Source organism: Corvus brachyrhynchos, unplaced genomic scaffold, assembly GCF_000691975.1.
Source record: "Corvus brachyrhynchos isolate BGI_N302 unplaced genomic scaffold, ASM69197v1 scaffold70, whole genome shotgun sequence".
NCBI classification, from domain to species: Eukaryota; Metazoa; Chordata; class Aves; order Passeriformes; family Corvidae; genus Corvus; species Corvus brachyrhynchos.
The window spans coordinates 1,129,633-1,142,913 of NW_008236217.1; the positions used below are offsets into that span (position 1 = coordinate 1,129,633).

At 48.3% G+C, this 13,281-nt stretch overlaps 1 long non-coding RNA gene across 1 annotated transcript in view; it reads right to left on the reverse strand.

Moving 5' to 3' along the window:
• Positions 1-3,141: 3,141 nt before the first annotated feature.
• LOC108449354 overlaps positions 3,142-13,281 on the reverse strand; it is a 15,687-nt gene continuing 5,547 nt past the window's right edge. The window contains exon 3 of the long non-coding RNA XR_001865520.1: positions 3,142-8,609. This is a non-coding gene — a long non-coding RNA (uncharacterized LOC108449354). The remainder of the gene's footprint in view (positions 8,610-13,281) is intronic.

Consider the following 13,281-nt stretch of genomic DNA (forward strand, 5'->3'; position numbering starts at 1 on the left):
TTGCTGCTGTACCTTCCTTTCCAGCAAATTTACAGCTCCTTTTAAGACTTTTGCCAGTAAATGGAAGTTGAGGAGAGATGTAAATGCTGCATGACTGTGCTTTGTTAGATACAGGCACTAAACAGTTACTGGTGCAGCTTGGGGTTAAGGCCTGAATCTAAATGTGAACTTGCAGTAATTCACAACACACTAGCTTTTGGAGCTGCAACACTTTGTTGTCTTTTCCTCTGGCTGTGGCATGTTCCTAAATGTCCTCCCTCCAAATACTGTGTCCAGGTGCTTTCTACACATATGCAGAGCAAATGCAATGTCTGTTTTTTTTCCAGGAAGGCATCTTGGACCTTTGATTCTGTCATCAGTCAGATGAGAGTCAGCTGCTCTAGGCCTGCTCCTGTTCCCAGTCTGCTCTGGAATTCATACTCTCCCAGATGTTTGGTTCCCACTGGAAACAAATTTTACATAGAAGCATTTTGTAATAAGGTCCTGCCAAAATTTGGTCCCACAGGTGGGCTAAGTGATGGCACGAGGTGTCCTTCTCCCTGAGTGCTGTGTCCTGTGCTGCATGGCTCTGTGGGGCGTTGTTGGCTCAGCATTACCCAGCAGTGATGCAACTCCTGGTATCAGGATGCACCTTGGCCCCGGCAAATACAAAAGGCCCCATCCTGCTGGCCTTGGGATGAGTTACTGGCAGGTAACTCTGTCTTTATAACTTTCTTTATAATGTTTGGAGGCAGTGGCTTGTGTGGAGGTGGGAGGATGGCACACATTTGTCACTGCCTCTCAATTATCTTGAGGCAGGTTAGCCAGGTTGTAGATTAACTGTACACAAAAGCCTGGAAAATACAGAGCCATTATAGATACGCCATTATGTATATCTTTATGTTTATGACTTCATTCTTTCTTAACCCTGTTTCTCAAAGACAAATACATTGAACGTGTGGTGTTTTCTCAGCCTGGGCTGACGCAGTCTTTGTGTGTCCTGCCTTACTTCTGAACGAGATGTGCACTCCTGCCTGCCCTGCCTGCTATCTGCTGATCCACCCTGGGTCTCAGCAGGATGACTGGGACTGAGAGAGATCAAGGATATGCCCATCAGGGCTGCTGGGCATGGGCTGTGGAAGCAGAGGGCCTTGTTTGTGCTGCCTGCAAGCACCACATGCTTCCATGCGCCCTGTGAGCTCAGCTGAGAGCTGCCTGCCCTGCTATGGTCACAGGGGCTCAGCCCCACTGGGGCTTGTTGAAACCAAAACACAGCTTGGTGTCAGGAAGGAAGGCACAAGAATAGACACTGTCTTGAAACTGCTGAGCACTGGCTGCGGAGGAAGAAGGGAGTAAACAAACCCTGGGCAGAGGGAGAGCAGGGTGAAGCCTGGATCCTTGCATCCTCCCCATGGAGGTCCCCTGCACAAAAGGCAGGCAGAGTGTGGTGTGGGGATCTGCAGGCACACCATGGAGGCATTTAGATTCCCCTTTGTCTGTGAGCTGGCAGGCTGTGTGCATGAGATTCATCTTGGCTTGACAAGGGGAATAGCCACCTCTCCTCCCTGCTCTCTGGCTACCATGCCTACTTTTGCTGGGCCTGGCTTGCTGCAGGCAGCTGGGAGCAGGGGCAGACTCTGGCCTCACAGGGGGGGCACGGGTGTCCTGGTGTGTGGGGTCACTCCTCTTGGCTGTCAGGGAAACCAGTGCACTTCAGCCAGCAGAGCTGCTTCCAGTGCCTTCTCATTAGCTGACTGATTTCTCTCTTAATGCACACATTATATTGGCATGGCTGTTGAATGAATGCAGAAAGTGCTGGGAAATGCATTTTGACTTATAGACAGCTGGAGATTTAGTGATTCACAGAAACACCCATGGCTGAGAAAATACTCATAAAAGCAACCAGCCACTTACTCTAGCTTAACACTTCCACTTCTGGCTGGGACGAGGAAGTGCCAGCTCCTCAGGAAAGCAGTGGGCAGGCTCATTCAGGTGTGTCTGAACTGAGGGAGGAATTTGTCTTGAAAACACTTCTGATTCAGCCTCATAAACCTAGTCCCTCAGCCCTTGTGCTGGCTCAAGTGGCCCAGGTCAAACCCATTGATGACATCAGGCAAGGGACTTTTGGCATGCTTGGGAGAGTAGTAAGAACAAAAGGGGAAAGACAAATCCAGACCTAGATTTTGCAACACTTTTGAAAAACCCCACCAAACCCCAGAGCCAAACATGGCTAAGCTGGGGAATACCGTGAGCACAGTTTGCCTTTTGGGCCTGTCTCCCATGTTCTTCTTTCTCTCCAAAGGTTTGCCACTGAACTTGCAAACAGAAAATAAACTCAATGTCATTGACTTCAGCAAGTCTCTGTGGATGTGGCAATGGTCCCATGTGTATCAGCAGGACTGCAGTGCTCAGTAAAAGTGGCTCTGACATAGGCTGAGGCTGGGAGGCACTAGTGAGCCCTGGGCAGGGTAACCTCCTGGCTGTCTTTAGTGCCAAGCTCAACCCATGGCTGCCCATTAGAGTGGTAGACAGGGCACGGCAAGGGGGGCTTCAGAAAAAATAGCTTTGTGGGAAATCCTCTGTTCTTCTCCCTGGTGTTGTGCACTGCAGTGGGGGCAGGCTAGCAGATGTTTCACTGATGATAGCCTTCCACGGTTTCAAATTGCCAAGTTCTGCCCTTCTTTCTCCCTTCTCCCCTTCAAAACTAAAAAAAAAAAGTTCACCTACTTCCTAAAGTTTAGAGATTTTTGAGAGGTGCAGAGTTAACAAGGGGGATTTTGAAATAAGATGGATTTTAAGCTTGAAAAAAAGCAGAAAACACAGGACTGAATACTGAGTGCAGCCTTTCTGTGGCCCATCCTCACCTGCGTCAGGGCACCCTGCTGTTAGAAGGAAACAATCCTCCGCAAAGCATACACTGACACCCTCTACCTTTGCAAGCATTAGAGTGGTAGACAGGGCACGGCAAGGGGGGCTTCAGAAAAAATAGCTTTGTGGGAAATCCTCTGTTCTTCTCCCTGGTGTTGTGCACTGCAGTGGGGGCAGGCTAGCAGATGTTTCACTGATGATAGCCTTCCACGGTTTCAAATTGCCAAGTTCTGCCCTTCTTTCTCCCTTCTCCCCTTCAAAACTAAAAAAAAAAGTTCACCTACTTCCTAAAGTTTAGAGATTTTTGAGAGGTGCAGAGTTAACAAGGGGGATTTTGAAATAAGATGGATTTTAAGCTTGAAAAAAAGCAGAAAACACAGGACTGAATACTGAGTGCAGCCTTTCTGTGGCCCATCCTCACCTGCGTCAGGGCACCCTGCTGTTAGAAGGAAACACTCCTGCGCAAAGCATACACTGACACCCTCTACCTTTGCAAGCAGAATTAATCATACTTATGTGCCATATTCCATTTTAATTTTTATTGCACAGTCCAAGATTAAAGGTTAATGTAGTACATCTCCCCATCTCCACTCCCATTACAATGGAGTGCTTTGAATAACTATTAACTTCTCGGTTAACTGAAAGAAAATTGTTAATCATCTACAAGCTTATGTTGCATAAAAATCGTTCTCTCCAACTTTCTCCTGACTGTGGGAGAGCCCTTTCCTCAACTCTGACCTTCAACGACACCTGGTACCTGCAGCCTGCAAAGCAGAGAAAATCATGCTGCATGGGCTTATCTGCCAGCCAAGGTCATAAACTGCATGAATCAGTGGAGTGTAACTTATGTTTCTTGGTGTTGATGTTGATCCAATATCCAGTTCTTCTGCCAGGAAAGATACAGCTCTCCAGGTCTTCAGAAAGCACCTAAAGAGTTGCTTTGTTTTGTTTTGTTTTTAATTTAGCAAATTAAGGCTAATCTGCGGAGTGCTGGGTGTTTCTGGGACACACACAGGGACAGTACAGGCTGTCCTTGCTGCTGCACGGGACGTGTGCAGGTCGGCAGGCGTGTGCACTCTGCATCCCCCCGCCAGAGGAGCCTGTTGGCACCGCAGGTAGGGGGTGGTGGCTTCTGCTCCTTTCTGCCTCCTCGTGCAGCTCCTGCAAGTGGCCAAGTTTGGCTGCAGAGGTGCAGCCTCCCTGTTGAGCGATTACAGGGAGGAGGCTTGAGTCCAGCCATTTGGGAAATAAATCACCCGCTGTTTGTGAAGTAGGAGGGAAGCACTTGGGACGGTGAAAGATTAGACTGTAAGCCTCACAGAACTCCCCTTCTGGCTGTAAAGATGGGCTGTGGATGTTGTGTTTTTCAGCTCTTTAAATGATTATTTCTGTGCCAGACTTATTAGGCAAGATATTGTTGGGATCTTGGCAAAGAGATAAATACGGCTGCAGGCTCCGCAGTTGCTCCTCTCCACATCTGGTCACTGTCAGGCCTTCAGCTAATAGGCTGAAGACTGTGTGCTACAGTAAACAGCCTCTGCAGCTGCTAGGGGCTAAATGTAACTATATATTGCTCCAAACACAAACATTTCCACATTAGGCATTGCATGTCCTCCCCCGGCACAGAGCTGCAGCCACTGACCTTGGGAGCCTGCACTGCATCAGCTTGCCCTGGCTTCGCCTTGGCCAGCAAATTCCGTCTCTTTTTATGGCTGTGGCTCATGAAAGTGAGAGCAACAGCCCCTGCTCGGGTCAAGCTGAATGTGGCCAAGCATTGTGCAACCTCCTGCAGATGGTCTCAGTGCTGAACAGCCAGGAGCTTGGCCAGGAGAGACTTGCTGGGGACAGAGGGAAAGATGGGGAGAAATGGGTAGTCCCAGCATCAGGGAACTACAGAGGGAAGGGTTTGGAGGAAGGCACAGATAGCTCCAAGATCTCCTGGGACTTTCTAGGCATCTCTGGCTGGGTGTCCCCCCCTGCTCCCAAGCCCTGCCGAGAACTGGGAGCTGCTCTTGGCTGGACTTCAGACAAGTGGCCTTGCATGCAAACATGAGGTTTCTGTGTACAGTGGCTGGCTCCCCCAGTAGTGTGCTTCCTCCCCTCTTCCTCCTCCTCTGTACTTTTCTGTCCAAGGCTGGGAGCAATTTGGTCAAGACTGCTTTCAGCAAGGTGTTTGCTACACTTGTCTCGTGAGAAAGACAAACATGTCTCATCAGCTGGAGCCTTTGTTCACCCCTATGATAAAAATAAAATCCACTTCCATCCAGTATCTGCAGGAGAGCTCACTCACACGTGAGGGAATCTGTGAGTGGAGGGGGTTTGGTGTTGCTGTTTTCAGGTCTGGCCGGTTCCCAAGTTGTTGCAGAGTTCAGTCCCTCAGTGCCTGCTCTGGTGAACTGGATAGATGACAGGGCTCAGGGAGGCTTTGCCCTAGTGCAGCAGTTGGGTGTCTAAAGCAATCTTTCCAGAGAAGACTTTTCCAAGACCCGGCATCCAACACAGCAGGTGCATCCCAGGCACCAGCCCCCAGTCTGGAAATTCAGCATTGCTGAATTTCAGTGCTGACCAGGCCCTGCTTAAAAACCCTCTGATTAATTAAGTGTTAGCCTATTTACAGCAGCCCTCCAGCCTGCTTGTCCACTGCACAGCACTGCTTGGTGCTGCTGGGAAGAAAGACGCCTTTCGCTGTTTGGTTGACTCCAGGCTGGATCAGCTGGCCAGGTGCACAGCCAATTTCCATTGCCACTTTGAAGCTGAGAAGTATTTTGAAAAGAATAGAGCCTTTAGCCTTGTAAGTAAAAGCCATTTATCTTATGATGAAAAAATGCTGGCATGGAAAAATTCCAATGCTATGAAAGTCTCTTTTCCTGAATGTCTTGGATACTTGCTGGATTAGGTTCACTGGTAAGGAGCTCCGAGTTATGAATGTGTCTTTTACAGAAATGAGCTGCAGAAGGAAAAGGCAAGCACTGGCATGTAAGTGGGACAGAGCGAGATTCCCTGTGGACCAGACATTTCTGAGATTGCTTTTAGACGTTCAGTATTGCTGCAGCGAGCTGAGGTGGTAGTAAATCCCCTATTGTAACCAAAGCTGTTACCATTTCCCAAGGGCATAGTATCAGCAGAATACCTTGCATAAACAAAAGCGAAGCACTGTTGGCTTTGCTCTGTGTGGCTGTTTAACAGCGCTTTGTGCTCCATATGGACAGCGTCAGAGTGTTTTACGGACGCTAATGGAATTAGCCTCATGATGCTCTGGCAAGGTGGGGATGTGTTATTAGCCTTTCCCTGGGCTCAGTGTGTGTGTGGTGTAGGATTCCCAGCAGCATGGGGTGCTCACCTCTGTGCCTTCCAGCAGGAAACACCTCGTTTGGATGGGACCTTCTACAGCCCTTGGTCTGCTCCACCACTCCCTCTCCAGATAGTTTCTGACTCCTGGTGCCAAGGGTGAGTGTGAGGGGAGGTGGTGGCAAGTGTGCTGCCATGTCAACCCCTGCTAGGCACAGACTTTCTCCTGGGTCAGAGCAATCTTCCACCACTCAAGGTCTGCTGGCAGGGACAGAAATTTCAGATCTTCCTCTCGAGTCACTCAGTGTGTCTGATACATTTCAGGACCTTATGTCAGTTTGCAGTGGCTGAGCTCCAGGACTTTTCTTACGTGGCCAGTGTGGGATAGTGGAGATGCTGGAGAGGAGCTCTCTTGCTTGCATTGTGCATGGCTCTGACCTCTTTGGGTGGAACGTGGGATGTTGTCTGCAACAGCTTTGCAATGATCCAGCTCTCCTCATATGCAGTAGCCCCAGTTTTGTCACAAACACCAGTGCTGACCCTGGGGTTGTATTGAAGCTACCACTGATGCATTGCTTTAAATAGATCCTAAGCAAACCTCTTTGTTTGTTTTTCTTGACATGGTACTGACTGGTGCTTTCCAAGAAACAAGGAAAAAAAAGCTGGATTCACAGTGGTGACTTTGACTCCATCTGGCAAAAGCAAACTGATCTCCTAAATGAGAAAGGCACAGCCATGAATAGAAAAAGTAAACAGGTCACTGTGGGAAGCAGCTTGTTCCTTTCAACCCAGTGGCTGCCAGTGACAAAATCATACTGGTACTTGGTTCGAAGATCCCCTCACTTTAGGATTTTCTCTGTCACGAGAAAGCCAAAGGTTTTTCCAGATACATGAGATCTGCATATGGAGTTTAGTATTGGATTTCATAAAGCTTGCTGCACTTTACCCTGCTCTGCTAGGTACATATTTTGCTTCCAAATCATCATTTACTTTTCTGGGTCCTGTGGCCTGTGAGGCTGGACCAGACTGGGGAACTATCATGCATTCTGCATGGAATAAACTTCTGTGAACCCCTCAGAGCCTTATTCAGACACTCCTTTGCTGTGTTACTGTCTTCTACCTCAATGTTCAGCCTGCAGGAGCTGAGAAACCCCCCTGCCTGTGCAGTAGTAACACACGGGCCACTGAAAGTGGTCCCTGTAACTCAGAGTGGAGGGAAAATGCCGTGTTCAGGCTGTGAAAACACTGTGCTGGAGGTAATTATTTTAATGATGGGCAGAGCCAAACCCCATATTGCAACACAGGCTTAAATATGGATGTACTTGACCACTTTGTCAGGTCTTGAAGACTTTGACAGGTCTGCATCTAAATTTCGTGACTGATTCTGTCTTAATGACTGGCTGGGCCGTGCATTCCTGAAATCCAAACTGATTGTCCACCTTGTAAAGCTCCACTTCTGAAGAGAAGTTGCCAACAGCATTCCCTATACACAGCACATTGGGTGGGCTTCTCGTTGTGGGGGTGGTGGTGAAAAATGCACTTCAGTTTTATTTTATGGCTATGTCCACACATCTTATTAGGTATACTAGCACTGAGAGGGAGAGCTTGGGGCAGGTTTTGTCTTCCATGCCAGCCGGTGAGCTGTGGAGAGAGCGTGAGCACCCTGGAAAGGCTCTGCCCTACTGGCCCTCCCCTTCCCTGCCTGTTGCTAATTAGAGCTCAGCTTAAGCCATGAAGCTTGAGTTTAAGGACCACTTCTACAACACTCTTATCATGACATATAACATTGACACCAGCAGGCAGTCTTGGTGTGTAGGTAGAAATTCCATCCGCGTCCGAGCTGACTGCTGGCCTTTTGCAACTCTGCTTGAAATTTGGGCTCTTTATAATCTGAACGATAAATCTCTGGTGCTTCCCACTTGGGTTTTTTTCTGCTGCCTGTAGTGCCCAGAATATATGTTAACAGTCTACTGATGGAAATGATAATTAGGGGATTTGTCATGAGAAATGTGCATGAACTTTTCAAGCTGTCATTCAAAAAAAGATTTTTTACAGTCAACTCTTGATTATCTGTGGGTGCATTCTCTGAGCTGCAGATTAGATGTGCCATGTTTAAAAAATGCAGAACTCTTTCAGAGCCATTATAAAGTATAATGTACAATGTTTTTTTCTTTTTATTTATAAACTCATGCTGCATCTTTAACTTGTTTTTTCAAAGGTAAAGGTATTAAAGTATTACATTCCTGGGGCCTTATTTACATATATTTTGTATTATTAGTTTTGGTTTTCTTTCTTTGCCCTCATTACCCCGGATACTGAGAGCTGAACATATCAGCTTATAGCATCTGTGGAGGAGGGCATGTGACATGGTAACCTTTCCCCAGCTGTTTTCTTTTCTTCTGGTGCTGCATAAGAGTTTCTGTAGTGTGATGCTGCACAGCCAGATGGGCTGGAGAGGAAGAGGAAGTGCTCTGCTGTGAAAGAAAAAAAAAAGGTCTGTACCTGAAGGAACATGAGTGAGTGACAAACAGCTGAAAGAGAAGGGATGTCTTAGAAACCATTTGTCAGGCTGAAGAAGCGTCAGCTTGTTAAAAACATGCCTGTTCAGTTAAAAGGATGAATTGACAGACGAAGGCTCTGTGCAAATTCAGCTGCCATCACTTCAAAAGCCCTCACAGCTGAATCAGCAAATTTCTGTTTCCATACGTAATGGATGCAGCCAGCGTGCCATTATGATGCCCACAAGAAAACTTGTGTTAAGCTCTTTAAATTAGCTGTTTATGATAGTCACACTCTATAGCTGTAGCTTATTTTTTTCTGGGCCTCCTTCTCATCTCATGCCTTTTGTTTTTGAAGCCCTGGGAACAGATGCCTAAGCAAGGGTTTAGGGAAGGGAGTGGTACTGACTCAGTGCTACCATGGCGAGGTTTTCAGCCATGCCTTTCATCTCACTGGCCTGTGCATTGCCTGCACATCCCCCTGACCCCTGCTGGTGCTGCCGGTCCCACCGTGAGCCAGGGACCAGGGTCCAACAGCGCCACTGGACCGACCCGCAGGGAGCTGGCCTGCAGGAGCCTGCAGCTGCAGCACTGGGCACTTTCTCCCGACACTCGTACCCACTCCTTCCTTGGCATCCCTCACTGCCTCTGCTGCCAGAAGCACCTTTCCTCTGCCACCACCTCCTCTCGAGAGTCCCTGTGTCACCGCAGCCTGGAGCTGCTGCCCTGTCCCCCTCCGGCTGGCTGTGGCTTGGGGCGTGTTCCCCTCCTGCCTGGCTGAGCCCTGTCCATGTCAGCATTGGGTACAGCTAGTGCTAGAGGAAGACCCAAATTAACCCTACCCAGACTTTGACAACTTTTGGGTCTGGATCCCTGGTTTGGTTATAGAGTTCTCTAAGGATTGAGACCTGTCTTTTTTCAGTGTTGCTTGAAGAGTTTGAAAGTAGCTCAGGATCTTCACAAAAAATCCTGCTGAGTAAAGTATTATTGAATGATTGTCAACATTAATCCAAAACCTACTGCCCTATCATAGATTTACTCTCCCATTTTTGAGGGGTTTTTTTAAGCTGAAGGAATGAAGAGGAATAAAGAGTAAAAAAACCCCAAAAAACAAAAAACCCCACTTTTTCTGTGAAAACCTAAAAAAATACCAAGTTAGCACCTTTTTATTCGAATCAGAAGATTTTCTGAAAGCAACTTCTGGCTGAATTTTTTTCTAAAGTGTTGGTTGAGAAATGTCAACCAGCTCTAGTATCTGATGAAAGATGTTGCACTTAATAAAACTGCAGGCAGGGAGGCAGAAACAATATACCCATTCATCTCCCTTAGCCCCTCACTCCCTTCCCCTGCTGCTCCACTCGCTCTGGAACACACGAGCCCTATCAGGTGATGTGAGCCCTTCCAGTGGCTTCGGTGTGATTTCTAGGCTAAGCAGGCATTTTGTAAGCCACAGCTGCAGGGCATCTAAGGGAAGCACACATCCCTGCCCGGGGGGATGCACGGCATCTCTGCCATGGGGCAGTGCGAGCTGTGACACCTCCCGTGGATGTGCTGTGTGGAGGCCAGCAAAGCACAGTGGAGCAAGCAGCTGTGCTGGCTAATCCCCGTTTCCTTACACAGGCTTTTTGCTTCCTTCTCTTGACCCTGGGGAAGTGTGAAAGCTGTGTTGCTGGTGGAGGAAGGATGGAGCAGCGGGAGCTCCATACAGCACCCTTGCAGTGCCAGTAGCAGGGCAAAGCTGCCTCCGGGGGCTTCTCCTTGCTGTCCCTCTCCAGAGGTGGGACCAATGGGGACGGCAAAGTGCTTATGGACCCCGGAGGCACAGACAGTGTTTCTGTTTGCTGTGCTGTTTCGGGAAGGTTTCATAAGGTAAACAAGGGCCTCCTCTTGATTCATTGAGGTCATTAGTGAGCCATAGGATGGTATTTACATTGCTAAGGTATTCGCACAGGCTCTCTCCCAGACGGCAAGTTCACTGGGGAGGAGGTGACCTTCAGCATGTCTTGTTTTGCCCTGTATCTGGCACGCAGGGGGCCTGCCTGTTTGACTGGAGTGCCTGGGTATTGTAACCAAAATAAATCATCCTTATCGTGGCTGGTGGCAATACTGCAATGGAAACAGATATAGGCACCTACTTTGCAGTTTGTGAAAATGACAGCGCTGCGAGGAGTGGGATGGGAGGTTGGGGGATGAACTCCAGGCAGCTGCAGCCACCACCTGTCCTGAGCAGGGCTCTCCTTTTTGGGGCCAGCCTCCCAGCTTGGCATGGATGAAGCACTGTGCATGACAGGGGAACTGATCTGCTGTCCAAATTAAAGCAAATAACAACTGGGGAGTATTTCTAATGAGAGAAAAGGAGAGAGTGTGGTGATGTTCTGGTTCTGCCTATCACAAATTGACAAGGGAACCCCCCCCCAATCCTCTGTCTCCCCCCTCCCTGGGCAAATCACAATACACAACTTTTCATTTTGGTTTCCCAATCCGTTTTGATGAGTAGTGGAACCATTTAAGACTGTTGGGTTTTTTCCTTTGGATTTATATGGTTCTCACAGTGCTGAGAGCTGACTGACTGGACTGTCATAGTACTGAAAAAATGAGTGCTTGGAGAATCTACTCAGAGCAACAGTGCTATGAAAACCATAATCATAGGAAAAAACTTTACAATTTGCATTGCATAGAGTTGCATGCAAACCCAGCAACTCCATATACAAGTAGGCCATGAGCTGAGGACTGAATTCTCTGATGCTTAGTAATGTGTAATAATTCTTTCCCTTTGAAGGAGGATTTGTAGGGACCCTGTCCAGCTGCATATTTTCATGAAGCTTGTAGCAGCAACTTCCTATCTCAGAGGCCAAAATGTTTCAAAGATGATTTTTCCGGTTGGTGTCAAGGAAAACAGATGTGGGAAAGGTGGGGAGATGTGCAGGGAAGAAAGGGTTTGTGCTTGAAGAAATGCCAGGTGAAGCAGGTCCTGCCTCCTACCATGAGCAAGGCACACACTCTGCTTATGCCTCCATCGCCTGGCCACAAGGCAGGATGAGCATGAGTGATGTGGGCATTCAGGCTGTTGAGCACTTTGGTCTCCTTGGGGATGAGATGTCACTCCCTTGCTGCAGGCCCTTCAAACCCCAGGCAAAGGCTCTGGCTCCATCACCTAGGAGATGGAAATCATGGACATGCCAGCTGCAGGGTCAGCCAGGGAAAGTTTCCTCCTTGAGCTATCCCATGTGATATCCCTGGTGATGCTCTGCACCCTGGCAGAACTAGGCAAAGGGCTTTAAGATGAATTGCTTTAACGCTTCCACACTCCTCCTTCTCTCCCTGCCTCAAAGAGACAAACCTTAGCTTTGAAGCCTTTGAAATTACATCAAAGGATGAGATTTCCAGAAGAGCTTAAGTGAGTTGGGTGCATTTGTCCCATTGATGGTCAACAGGAGATGGGGAGATGGGTGCTTAATCCCTGGAGGCGCTTTGAAAATTTTGTCCTATGTGTACATCCTTGCTGGGGAGGAAGTGAGAAGCAGCTGGCAGCTCCTTGGCTTTGTAAAAGGCAAATCTTGCCTTTTTTTCTGAAGATAAAACATGATGGATTTGAAAATGATGTCCAAAACTCAAGTTTGCTGTGAAAACTTCCGACTGTTTTTTAAAGAAGAAGGATCTAAAAGCAGCCTGTGATTTTGCCTGATACAAAAGATGGTGTCTGTTGATAACTGAGGTGCTGTTACTTTCTCTCCCTTCGCATCACTGCGGGCATTGTGTAACCTTGCCGGAATCCTCTCAACATGGAGGCTGTTACCCATGCAGGTAGTGCCACTTCCCTGCCTCTCTTGGTGTCATCTTTCAGCAGTACTTTAGTACTGTGTTATTTTTTGATGAGTGTATCACCACCGGTTTGCTTCTGCTGGTGAATATTAAACCTGTGTGGTTTAACTCGTAACACCCTGGAGGGGAAACTGCAGGAGCAGCGTGCACTCTTGGGGTCTTCTCACTGCTGCCAGCACCAATGCCAGCTGTAAGTCCTGTTTTGGCCAAGCCAGCTCAGAGTGCTGAGCCACCAGGCAGACATGGGAGGTGTGGGACTAGTGCTGGTGCCTGTCCCTGGGGCTGGTGATGACCAAGAGGAGAGGTGGTGGGAGGAGGCGGTGGCTGGGAGCTGTGGCCAAGGGCTGGTGTTGACAGACTCTTGCAGAAAGGCAAAGGAAACTGGGCTGCAGCCTTGCTGTTGTGCTATTTTTGTTCAAGGTAATAACAGGAACTCCACCGTAAATAAAAATAGACATGTGAAGAATTTCCTGAGTCTGTCTCTGCTCATTTCTTTCCTGATGAGGAATTATCCCACTCCAGAAGAGTAAATCCTTTCTGTCTGCTCCTTGGAAACTGGGACAATAACACTGGAAGTGAAAGAAGAGATTATGGAGTTGTCACGAGGACAACAGCAACATATTGTACACTGGGTGCCAAAAATGCATTCTTTAAAGCAAATAATAGCCGTGCTCTGTGTGGTTCATCCTGACAGCGTGAGGGCAGGCAGAGCCAGTCTCTGCCGCTCTTGGTGCCAGCCGCCTGCCAAGGCTGGGCTGGGTGAGGGCCCCATCTCTCATCTGCCCGGGGGGGCCCTGCCATCAGTCACTCTTGGCTTGGCTCCCCC